General features: G+C 40.9%; 1 protein-coding gene across 7 annotated transcripts in view; it reads left to right on the top strand.

The window, feature by feature from the left end:
- Nucleotides 1-12,830, top strand: part of LTBP1 (latent transforming growth factor beta binding protein 1) — a 413,770-nt gene that overhangs the window by 118,497 nt on the left and 282,443 nt on the right. The window contains exon 1 of one of the 7 annotated variants that reach the window (XM_037806450.1): nt 2,058-2,120. The exons of the other annotated variants lie outside the window; for them this stretch is intronic. The gene's annotated coding sequence lies outside the window, so the exon portion shown is untranslated. Of the gene's footprint in view, nt 1-2,057; nt 2,121-12,830 lie in introns of those variants that run through there. 7 annotated transcript variants of the gene reach the window in all.

The following is a 12,830-nucleotide window of genomic DNA, read 5'->3' as shown; positions in this document are numbered from 1 at the left end:
CACCAGTAACTATGTCTATAACTTCTCTAATGCGTGTATTTAATCCTTAATGCACATCACGGCCTTCTTGTGCTCAGGAACATGAGGCAGCACTTCAACATTGTGCTTGGGGATCATTTAAAAGAATTATTAATTTACTTTAGGTTCTTAAATTTTATTCTGGTATCATGAATACAACCTAAAATTTCCCCTTTTATCCGCATTCAGATATGGTGTTAGTTATGTTCACAATGTTGTCTACCATCACCACCATCCATTACCAAATCTCTTCCAGCACCCCACACAGAAACTCTGTACCAATTAAGCATTAATTCCAAATTTTCCTCTCCCACCCTGGTCCATAGTAAGCTGAATTCTAGTTTTTGACTCTGTTAATTTGCATGTCCTGCTTGTTTCATATAAGTGAGATCATGTGGTATTTGTTCTTTTCTGTCTGGCTTACTTCACTCAACACGATGATGTCTTCAAGGTTCATTCGTGTTGTCATGTATATGAGAACTTCATTCCTTTTTATAGCTGATAATATTCCATTATACAGGATATTTCACATTTTGTTTATTCATTTGTTGATGGACACTTGGGTTGCTTCTATATTTTGGCAATTATGAATAATGCTGCTATGAATTAAACTTTTTCTAAATAAGAACAACCCTCGACTACTGTTATCGAACACTGAATGGTCTTTGAAGTTAACTTTGGCTGCAGACCTGATAATGAATTCATTAGTTTCCTTGTTACCTAAAATCACAAGGCAAAACAGTGCTTATATGTAAAACTTAATATTGAAGTAAAATAATTTAGATGACAGCTAGCCTTGTTTGAATCACTAATAACTTCAAGCTGTTTCATATACTTCCCATGCTATCAAAAGTTAAAAAAAGAAATGAGACGTACGTTCCCACACAAATTTACTGAAGATATATTTTCTTTGCTCAGACTATAGTAAGTACCAGCAGTGTTTTTCAGACCTTGATATAAGGGCAAAGGAAACTTCCACATTTCAAACTGCACTTTAATATGCTATTGAGTAACTTCCATCTGACTTCAATTGAAAATGATTAATCTGCGATATAATGACATGCTGAAAAGGCAGATATCAAAGAAGAATCTGAATTTTGAAAATGCCTCCCAAGTGGTGAATATGCTTGGAATAGTCCAGTTAAAATCATATGCTCTTGGATTGATAACAGTATTTGGTATTGCCAATTGTATGAAATGACATTTTCAAGGATGGAATATGCAAAAATCTCATTATAGATTATATTAACAGATGAAAATTTGCAGTTGGTTTTGATAAGGAACACTAACATTGAATGCCAATTACAGTGTCATTTCCCTCCAAAATTTCATTCTTCGTATTGGGAGGCTTATACTACAAACAATTACATTGAGTCGTGACTATGGTAATATTTTGAATTTTGCTGTAAAATTTTGTGGGAAATTGTTTTCTCTCTTGTTATTTAAGTACTTACCTAATGTTCTTGATTTTTGCCTCTTGGCCCAGAAAACCTAGAATGCTTACTATCTGGCTTTTTATTGGAAAAAGTTTGCTGTCCTCTGATTTATATCAGTGTTTAATTGTTCCAGGTATCCAAATTCAGGGAATGAATGCTTTTGTGTCCTGTTAAAGGTTTAGTTTAAAAACCGATAGTGGTAAAGGAAATTGTTTGGGACTGAAATTATTTTGTCCTGGAAGTTAGGCTCACCTGGTTTATTCATGTTCTTAAAATGTGTTTAGTTGTTGGGGAGAGGGTTAAGCAGAAGCCAAGCCGGTTGATCCCTCTCCCTGTACTTGTGAGGTGCTCCCTCTGCCCTGAGAGAAGGTTCCTCTAAGGCCTGGTTCCTGAGAGCTCAGGCTGAGGAGGACCATGCCAGAGGTTCCAGGCCCCGACTTCTCCCTCCCCGCTCCATCGGCTCCCCGTCTGCCCCTTTTCCTTCTTCTGTTGGTGAGAACACCTCTTCTCGACTCCCTCAGCTTCCAGGTCTCCATAGATCCAGCACCTGCCCTTGCCTCTCCCTCTGGATGATTCTCTTGATCTGGAAGAAGGCAGTAGGCAGTTCATAGCTGCAGGACCCCAAGTTTCGGCTGTTTCTCTGGGAAGAAGAGGCAGAGGAGGCAGGTAACTGACCCTTCTGACCTTGAAACCACTGGTGAGAGTGTGTGTGTACATGCATGTATGATCATTTGCATGGGTGTGCACACAGCATGGCAGTCTGGGTTCAAGATTGTTCTCAAGTGTCATAAATTTAGGTTCCTGTAGCACAAACATCTGCCCCCAATCCATTTTTCTTCTCACAGAAACATTTATATAGAGAACAAAGATGAATACAAGTGCAGTATCATTTTAGGGCTCTCATTTCCTCCTTTTCCCCGTTCTTATCCACAAATACCCACTGTCTGATATTTTGTGCAGTGTTAATTTCTCTCTTTCTCTTTTTTTTTTATGGGAGTGGATGAGTAGGTGGCAACAATGCTTTTCACTTACTCAGAATATCAAACACTATTCTCTGCAGAGCTCTAAACAGCTCGCAATCCCAAGAAAGCTTTGTGGAGTACTTGGTGTATTGATCATGTTGAAAAATGAGCATAGTATGTGGGAAAATGACTCACTTATGTGACTTCACCATTGCCCTTATTTTAAACTTCTGACAGTGAAAGCATAACCCAGTTCTGACAAAGAGTTCCAGCCAGGGTTGGGCCTGCCTTTGACTCAGTGATGTGTCACATTCCCTCTGCTGGAAACTTGCATTCTTAACACCAGTCATCATGGTCCTGGCAAGAAACCTTTTGGGGAGGTGTTGGTATTTGATAGATTTATTATTTTTTTTTTCCCAGCTGCCCACAAAAAACAAACTCGGAAAATCTTTTTTTTTTTCTCCCCTTTGAGAAGCTTGTTGGAATAGTTGGTCTTTTCTCCATCTGGGGTTGTTGGTTGTTGCTCTGCCAGGGATAGTTTACTTAGGGCCAAGGCAAGGTGACTGTGGCTCCGGAGTTGAGGGTAAAATGAACTGGGGCAGCGTGCCCGTCTGGGAAGGTGAAACCTTGTGGCTGGCGTTAGGCAGTGGGTGGCTGGCCATGGCTGGTGGCCTCAGGCCCTCATTTCAAGTGTGGCTGGGATTTGCTTAAAGAAATTTTTTAAGTTCTTTAAGTGATGCCTGTACAGTTATGCACCTAAGTAGGTAGCTCCTCTCTGTTCGGCGGTTTTGTGCCAAGAGGATGCCCGGACTTGCCAGCCCACACCGGGAACTTCCCAAAGTCTGAGGGCCACACCCAACACACAAGAATTAGAGCCTTTACCCCAGGGTTCAGGTTATTCTTACAGGTTCTAACAGGCTCCTTCACTTCTAATGTGCAGACCCTGTCCCAGCAACCCCTTTCTCCCAGGTTCCCCCGTGGTGCTCAGCTCTGGGTGGAGCCCAGCAGCGAAGGGAGTGTGGCGTGGGGGGAGGAACTCTTCTTAGAGTTGGGGAACCAGACCAGCCGTAACTCAAGGTTGGCCACCAGCTGAACCATCTTGGCCCAGACAATTCCTCTCTGGGCAGGTCTTCATCATTTAATTACTAGCTTGAAGGAGAGACGGCTAAGGCAGTGGTTTACACCCTTGCTATGCATCAGAAGCACTTGGACTTTAAAAAAAAATTTTTTTTTTTTCTTTTTGAATATATCCTCAAGGTGGGTTGAGTAGTTCTGAGTGGAGTCTGGGGGAATAAGGACTTTTCCAAAGTTTCTGATGATCAGGTTGAGGACTGCAACTTGTTGAATCTTCTGTCTTTTATGAATCAATTTGACTGGGTATGTAATAGGAGAGAAGACTGGATAATTAGGGATACCTCAAATGAGGTATGTCAACGTGTCTTAAATAGAACTTATTGTGCAGGTCTTAAAAAATATTGAAAATCAGTGAGATGAGATTAAAAATTTTTTTTAAATTGTCTTACCAGAAATGCCAGAAGAAGAATTGTATTTGTACTCCTGCATGTGGAGTATCACCTTCAGGGTGAAATGGAGGGATTCTCTGAAGCTTGGGGACAGGGAGGATGGGACTAGAGCTTAGGAGTACGATAGCAAAAGAGATGGTGGGGGTGCCTGAACACGAGATAGGAATTTCTGGTTTTCACAAAGGTTGATGTTGATTGTTACATTTTGATCCACTGCTGAGGTGGAAACTGAGGAGTGTTCTTATGCAACCTCATAAAATTCTGTTTAATAAGATGTGTTATAATGTCCTTTTGTGGGCCAGGCTCTGTGCTAGATGAGGAGGATTTTCAGAGATGATGTGGAGCTCAGAGGAGGGGGGGGCAGGCTTAATAACAGGTTATTACAACATAATCTTCTAGGCACAGTGACAAGTGAACCGAAGAATAATTTACCGCATTGGTAGTGGGAAGTAGTCAAGGAAGATTTCAGAACAGAAGTGATGCCTGAGTAGTTTTGTAGGATGGGTAGGAGTTCACTCATCTGGGGCAGGTGATTTGTAAAGTAGAGGAAACAGGTTGCAGAGGTGCACAGGTGTAGAGGCATGCTATAGCAAGCTGAGTCTGTAGGACTACAAGTAGTGCAGCTTTATTGGACTTTGGAGTGGAGGGAGCTCTAGGAGGCCAGGCTCATCACCAAGCATTTTGGGTTCCAAATTCAGGGATTTGGTCTTCATATCCTAGACCTTTGAAATATTTTGAGCAGCGGAGTGACATGGATCTCTTTGGAGATGCCACAGAGACTGGGTAGAATATACTTGTGAGAAGTAGGGGCCTGGAGACAGAGAGATGTGTCTTGGAAGGAGATGCCAGGGTCCTGAGCTGAGGCAGTGGCCAGCTGAAGTCGAATCGATGAAGCTTGGTGACTGGACGTAAGGAGTGAGGGAGATGGGAGGAGTCAAGGCTGAGTCCTAGGGTTCTGGCTTGGCTGATGAGTGGAAGGTTTCGACACCAGCTGACATGTGGATTACAGGAGATAGAAAGCTGTTTTGTAGAGGAGGTTTTAGTTGCAGAGGTTGAGATGTGTGGCTGGACCTTGGGCAAAAATATCTAGTGGGCATTTGGGTCTACTAGTCTTAGAGAGTGGTCAAGGCTCAAAATTGAGTGATAAATCAAATGATAAATTTGGGTAGACACATGGAAAAGAGTAAAATTGCCCTGCTTACAGAGAGTGGGAAGAAGACGAACATATAAATCTGTATTAGTTATCTATTGCTGCATCACAAAATTATCTGCAAACTTAGCAACTTAAAACAACAAACATGTTATTTCACCATTTCTGGGGGTCAGGAATCCGGGTGCAGTTGAGCTAGGTCCTCTGTTTCAAAATCTCACAAGGGTGTAGTCAAAGTGTGAGTTAGGGCCATGGTCCTGTTTCAAGGTTTGATGGAGGAGGATGGGCTTCCAAGCTCCCTGACTTGCCTGTGGCCAGGTGTCAGGTTCTGGCTGGCTGGAGACCTTGATTCCTTGCCCTGTCCATAGGGAGGCTCACCACATGACAGTGCCCTTCCCTAGGAGTGAGCAAGGAAGTGAGCCAGGTGGGAGCCATTCTGTTTGTAACCTCATCTCAGAAGTGGCATCTCATCACTTTTGCTATGTTTCATCTGTTGGAAACAAGTCATTTGCCCAGCCCCACGCTCAAGGGGAGGGCTTCCACTAGGGCTTGAACAGTGGGTAGTGGGGGTCCTTGGACACCTCTAGAGGCTGCTTAGCCTTCACAGCTTCTGGGAGGTGGGCTGAAGGGTGGGTTTTGGAGCAGGAGCAAGAGCAAAGGGAGAGACGGGAGGAGCATCAGAACGGTGGGTCCCACATACTACCAGGAGATGGACAGACGCCAAGGGTGTATCCAGCGGACAGCCTAGAGTGTGCTGTGGTAACAAACCACTCCATTTTCTCAGGGGCTTAAAATAACAAAGGTTTATTCCTTTCTCATTCTGTATATTCACTGCAGGTTGCTTTGGGCCCTGCACCACACGACCATCTCTGGGATGTGTCCATGGCAGGTTGTGTGGGGACTCGTCTTCGTGCCATTTTCACTCTGGGCCCCAAGCTGGCTGAGTAGTCATTATTGAAGCATTGCTGGTTGCCATGGCAGAGGGAAAAAAGTGATGGAGATGCATATATTAACTCTTAAAACTTCAGCGCATTATTTCCACCCACATTTCATTGGCCAAATTATGCCATGTGGCCTGGCTCACTACGGAGCGGTGAGGACGTGTTCCTCCCGTGTGCCCAGAGAGCTGAGACTTGGGGATATTTTGTGATCAGCAGCAATGACTACCATTGAGGGGACAGTCACAATGAGAGGGCACTGTGACTATTGAACGTGGCCTTTGATGACAGTGGTGCGGTCATTGTCAGTCTTGGCCAGAGCAGCAGCACTGGAGAGGTGTGAGGTATAGCTGATCACAGTTGGTTAAGGAGTGAAATGAAGGTGAGAAAGTAGAGAGAGCCTGTAGGAAAAAAAAACCAGTAGAAATTTCTGTATCAGGCAGAAAAATTCCAAACTCTTTCCTCATTCTTTTTATGAAGTTGTCACAGTGTTTTTGTTTTTTGAAATTATGTATCAGTTACACGTCAACAGATTCTTCCTTAACTGCAAGGCACTGCTCCATAGTTGTGCTTCGATAATAATCTCAGAAATTATCTGACCCCTGGGAGTTTACTTCATTTTTGTGTGTCCTTTCGCTATTGCATTTAACCAAGAAATCACTTCTTTTTATAGCTTTCCTGTTGTGCCAAAGAAAGCCAGTGTATTATGAGAACTGCAAATCTTTTTGAAGAAATCTGCCATACTTTGGTTGTTTTTGTTTTTATTAACTGTTTTTGGAAGTTTGGGAAGAATTAAATTTGATTCAGTTCCCAAATTTGCTGTGAAACGTCAATTTTCCATTTTTGTTGAGTTCAGTATTCCAAGCAGAGTATGTGAAAGTACTTGATAAATCATGAGGTTATTTACAGATTTGAGTTGTTTTCTCCACTTTTTCCATTAACTTGGGGTGGTCACATAGTAACGTAGTGTGCCTTTTGCTCCTATTGTTAGCTAATCATTTAAAGTCAAGGTGCAGAAGATTTGAAACTGGATAATTGAGCATCAATTATATTTTACTTAACAGAATTTTAAAAAGTAGATTTAGCATACTGTATCTAAATATTTAAATAAGTTAGCACTTTATCAACATTTAGGAATTGTGGGGCTCCAAACCAGGGCTGATGTGCTGAAACATAACAACAATGATTACTTTTGCCCGCTTTCTTTTCACTAGTGCTCTATTTCTTGTTATGAACTTGTCTGCTTCCCCTAGCAATTTTGATTAATTGAGTTACTTCCTCTAAGATCTGTACTAGGTGCTAGAGCTATAGAAATGAAGAAGTTGGCAATTCCTATCTTCAAGGATCCTCAAAAAAGATTGATGGTGGTAGAATTTCAGTTAACAGATGAGGCCTGGAAAGAGCTGTTTTTTAGCATCCCTCAGGTCTCTTAGACATCTGCAATTCTGTCTTCTCAGAAGTCTAAACTTACTCAGAACAGCTTAAGATGTACAGGAAAAATTAGCATTGTTTAAAATATTGTGAATTATCACACATTGTTTTAGTGACCTGTGGATAATTGAGATTTGGTATTTGAATGATTAAAAAATATTTGTGGGGATAAAATTATCTAAAAATTAAATATTAGGTATACAATTTTGATTTATTACTAATTAACTTGACATTATGATCTTAAAACTTCAAAATTTGAAATACAGTCAAATTAGTATCATAATTTAAAGTAATTTGCCTGAGATATCTGCAAAAAGTATTTATTTATTTGCAGTCTTATCAAAGAAATTGACATCATTCAGTTATGAGAGTTATGCTAGGACTATGTTTATGAAAAATTCCTTTCCACCTTCTTGGTGATATGCAGGAATGATGGGCTGTAAAATTGAACTGTTAAAATGGCCTTCTGTGTGTTTGAACCAACATTTGACTTTGAAGTTACCCAACTGTCTGTTACCAATTTACCTGTTTTACTGGGTGTTGTGTTTTTTTTTTTTTTCCAGTGGGGTTTATTAAATTTATTCCAAGCAAGTGATATAACTCGTACTTCTTAGAACATGATGGTATTATGATAAAAGTCACTGCCAGGTGTTTCTAAGTGAAATGTTTTAGCAGGCAAAACTTTCTAAAAGTCATGGTTTTCTAATAAATATAACCATGCTTATTTATTTTTCTAGGCATTGGGTCTTTTTTCAGATTATATGCATATTGTTCAGCTATTGAATTGTTTGCATGAAGAGGTGATACATGGGCAGAGATGAGTCTACTTCTCTTCTCCTCTGCCAGTGGCCAGGTACACTAGGGCTAAGAAGGATCTGCTGCTTTCTGTTACGTGGGAAGGACAAGCTGTGAATTTAAAAAGAGGACACCGTCAGCCTTGATGGCGTGAGAGTGAGCACGTGGGTAAGATGGAGCTCCCATGTAAGCTTCCCAAACAATGGCCAGGGCACTGCTCACCTGCCCACTGGGAAGGATGTTGCATTACTAAATTAAAATTCTTTTCTTGAGCTCTGTTATAACTTGGCCTCCAAAAAATTATCATAGGTGAAAGAAAGCTGCCTCCATTTGCTGACTTGCTTTTGGGAGGGAAAACTTTGTCCTTAGCCCCCAGTTTTCTAAGAGAAAACAAAAACTAATCTCAAAGATTGTATTATTTAAAAAAGAAAAACCTGTTGAAAGTGTGTAAAGGCAATACTGGTAAATTGGGTGCTTTTTTTTTGAATTTAGATTCCTTTTGCATCATTTTGTTGGATGTGAGCATGAGGTTTCGGTGAACCAAAGGCTTGGATCCTGGCTCACTGAAAGACAGAACCCAGCAGGAGGTGAAGGTGTGGGGTGCAGCTGATGAATTCACTGCTGGAGAGTGTGAGGTTGAGTTGCCTGCAGGATGTTCATTTGGGGTAGTTTACACCCAGGATGAAGATGGAGATGCATGGAGCTCGGAAGGAGGTCATGTCTCCATGTATAAATTTTGGAGACATTTATAATGTCACTGAAGTCTTGGAGAGGGTTGTTTGCTCGTTAATCATGAAATGTGATAGCCACTATTGTAACAGCACAAACATGATGTTAATCACACAACCAGCGTTATTAAGGGCTATTAAATGGTGGAAACACAACAAACAGTTTCTCTCAAGGAAGTGGAAAGGCTGCATCTTTGACCTCACAAATAAATATTTTGGAGGACAAAGTTGACTGAATTTTAGTGAAGCACACGCCTTAGCCCTGAAATCTGAAGAATTATACCTCTCTAAAATTAACTCTGCTGTTAGAAGAGTGAATTCAGCTAATAATGAGACCGGAGGTGCTGATGTGAAAGCCAGGCTTAATTGGCGTACATGTGCCTTTTCTGTAAGACGAATAATTTTGGGAACAGAGCGAATAAAGCTATTTCTCTGGGGAGCAACAAATGCCCCTTATATGAGTGATTATTTTAAATTGAAAGCAAAATAACACAATAGTGTTAAGTATAATTGAATCAGATTTTATAGTCACAATTTAACCAAAGGTAGGCTTGAATTAATTTGATGAAATTTTTTTTTTGTATACACGTTTATTTTTAAAAGTAGAAATTTAAGGGTGGTATATTACTAACTTGGCATCTGTGTAATACAGTTAATTCAGCAAGGTGATGATTTTTACCCTTCTTTGGTTTTGGGATAGGAGAACTGTTTTTTCATTTTTTTCCTGTTATTTTTGTCTGTCTTTGCCATTCTTATATTCTGACAGTGTTATAACAGTAGTTTAATTAACAATGTTAATTGAGCACTTTGCATCAGGTGCAGGAGATACAAGGATGAATAAGTGATGATCTGTGTCCTCAGGGATGAAACTTGTACTGTGGGAAAAGATGAATAAGCCAGCATCATAGTTCAGTACGAGAAGTGCTTTGATGAAGATTATCACAGTTATTGTGATGGGCGCATAGACATAGGGGCAGAAGAAGCTTTCTGGATGTTTCCCAGTTGTAGTGTATCAAAACTTCAAAAACTAACAGGTGGGGATAGAGTAGTTCATTTATTCAAATTGATCATATACTTTAAGAATTTAGGCAAATCAGACAATTTGGAGGATTAATACAGAATTAATATCATTACATCAGGAAATTGCATGTTAATAGAAAAGATGTGCATGAGGTTAGTGGTCATTATCCAGTATTTCCATTGTTCCCAGGTGAACCTTGAGTGAATCTTGTGATGGTAGTAGAAATAAGTCATGGTATCGGTAATTCCCTAGTTACGAGTATCTGACTTACGAATGATCCGTTTTTTGGAATCACCAGTTGCACTGTGCATCCTGATGCTGCAGCTTCCCTTTCCAACTCTGGTCCCAGCTCCTTCAGGTAGGCAGCCGGGCTGTCCCAGGCTGATGGTGCCCCTGGGGCCGTGTCAGGGACGTGCCATCCACTACCCTGTCTGTGCTTTTCTTTCTCCTTAGGAACTTGCCTTTTTTTTGTTTTCCTTCTATGTAATCACTCACAGTACAACAGACTGGTCTTTTTTTCATATTCATATATTATTCTTAATCCATGTGCTCCTTTTCTTTGCTCTTTTTTTTTTTTTTTTTTGACCTATTCTTTCTTTCTCTATGGTTTAGATGTAGACTGAAAAAAAAAAGCCCCAATCATAACAATATAATTAATGTAAATGATTTTGCTCTGTCACAAAGATCATGTTTTGAAATGGAACCAGTGTTCCCAATTGAAAATACCCAGATGTCCTGCTTAAAATCTCCATGTCATCATCTGTATCTCATCTATTTAAATCAAAGCTCTTCTTTTTATAATATCTGCATTTAAGATAAATAAAAAGAATCTAGCATTCGTTTCTATTGTTTTTTTGTATAAGGTCTTTAGAAACTTAACACATTTACATTATTGCATATTGGGTGTTATATATTACACTGTTTCTATGAAAGGCTGTGTTCTGTTTCAGATAGCTGACATAGAAATTAATCTTTGAAAAGAGTCAGTTCTTTTCATCAATTTTTTCATTTATTTATTAACTGAATATTTATTGAGATACTGTGCCCGAGGATCTGTGCTGAAAAGGATATGTTCCTTGCCCTTGAAGATGTTACTTTAAGAGAAGGGATAGAGCTTGTGCATGTGCAATCACACGATATATATCATGAAGTGTTATTTGAGTGAAGCACTGAAGGATGGGTGAGAGTGAATGGATGGAAATGAGGAAAGGTACCCTGTCTGCCTCACACGAAAACACTAAGATAGCAGATCTCAGGGTCTTTAATGTCAAAAGGACTTGGATTTGTTAGTACATTGTTTCTGAAAGGGGAAGTAGTAAAAGAGAAGGCTGGAAAGGTAGTATGGTGGGAGTGAATCTCAGTTCTCAGTTAACTGTGGCAGAAGTAGGAATAATATTTTTTGGAACTCAATTTGGGTTTCAAGCCCATTAAAATATCTCCTTGGTCCTCTCTGAGGTCTTCCCTCTTCCCAGACTAGACTCTGGTTCTGGAATCTTACACTTGCCAAGTCACCAGCTGGGCGTCTGGTCCCCATCATTGGCTCGTGTGAGTTACGGTTGAGACATCAAGCAGTCCAGGCCTTCGGGCCCACTCGTGCTCTGGGGCAGAGAACCGTGGGGAGCCTGCCGACTGCTGAGGACAACCACAAAGTGCTCCCTTTGGTGAAGTCATGTCCTCTTCCCAGCAGTTCTGTTCCTAAACCCAGAGCCTTGTCTGTTCTCATTACCCTTCTCCTCTTTCCTTGATAGTTCTGGCCAAATTATTTTGGTCAACACAAGGGAATCATCTCCTACCTTTGGACTTAGGCTTTTGGAAATAAAAGTCATGAACACTTGCAGGCTAGTTCTGCTTTTACCTAGCTGCAACCGTCTCCCAAAATGATGAATGTAGGACTTGATCCTTGCTTGAATGGGACGGGCAAAAAAAGGGGGATACACCAAGAAAAATAATTGGTTCATATCTCAAAATATTACGTCCCTCCTCAGTAGGCTGGGTCTCAGTTGAGTAGAGTCTTAGATGCCACATTTGGGAGTCTGGGCTCCACTGGAGGGGTACTAGGGAGCCCTGGGAGGCTGAGCAGGGGAGTGGCCCGTGAACAGGGTTGGGCTTTGGCATGACGCCTGACAGCAGTGGGTCACACGCAGGAGAGTCTGGATTCAGGAAGGCCACCAAGGAGGCTCTTATCATAGTCTTTGCAGGCGTGTGCATTGGCGATTTCCTTTGCAGGGTGTACATTGGTTGATTTCCTCTGCAAATTCTGAAACATAAAGCACAGGGCTTACGGCCATGCCCTCTCGGGCCTCACCCAAGGGTTTAGTTCCTGCAATTCTCAAATAGATGCTGTATTAACTAACTCTTATCTATATGTTACTTTTAGGCAGGGCAGTTCTTATTGCAGAATGTCACCATTTGAATTGGGAAATTTTAGAGGTCAAGAGACAATCCTTGGCTGAAAAAGGAAATAACAGAAGGTCATTTATAGAGGAAACATTCTTTCATTTCATGACCTCCTAATGCACTATAAAAAAAGAGGAAGTTGGAATTCCAAATGGGTTTCTTGACATGAGAGACATTTGATACTCTAAGAGGAAGCTTCTCTAGTAACACTGGGGGCTCCCCTGTGAGGCAATCGTAGTTCACCAAGGCCAGGACGCCTTAAGGAGTGTTAATTAAATTTGCATTACAGGTGGAAGACTCGGAGTCTGGAAATGCTTTCTCATTCCTTTCAAAGGTGAGCTGTGCTCTCTGAGACACTCTTTGTGACCTTGAAGAAAATAGCAGACAGAGAAGGCTTTTATAAGTTAAAGAAACATGGAGAATTTCTTGGT

This window comes from Choloepus didactylus, chromosome 17 (genome assembly GCF_015220235.1).
Source record: "Choloepus didactylus isolate mChoDid1 chromosome 17, mChoDid1.pri, whole genome shotgun sequence".
Lineage (NCBI taxonomy): Eukaryota > Metazoa > Chordata > Mammalia > Pilosa > Megalonychidae > Choloepus > Choloepus didactylus.
The sequence above is the reverse complement of the archived record's forward strand: the minus strand, read 5'-3'. Positions and strand labels throughout refer to the sequence as shown.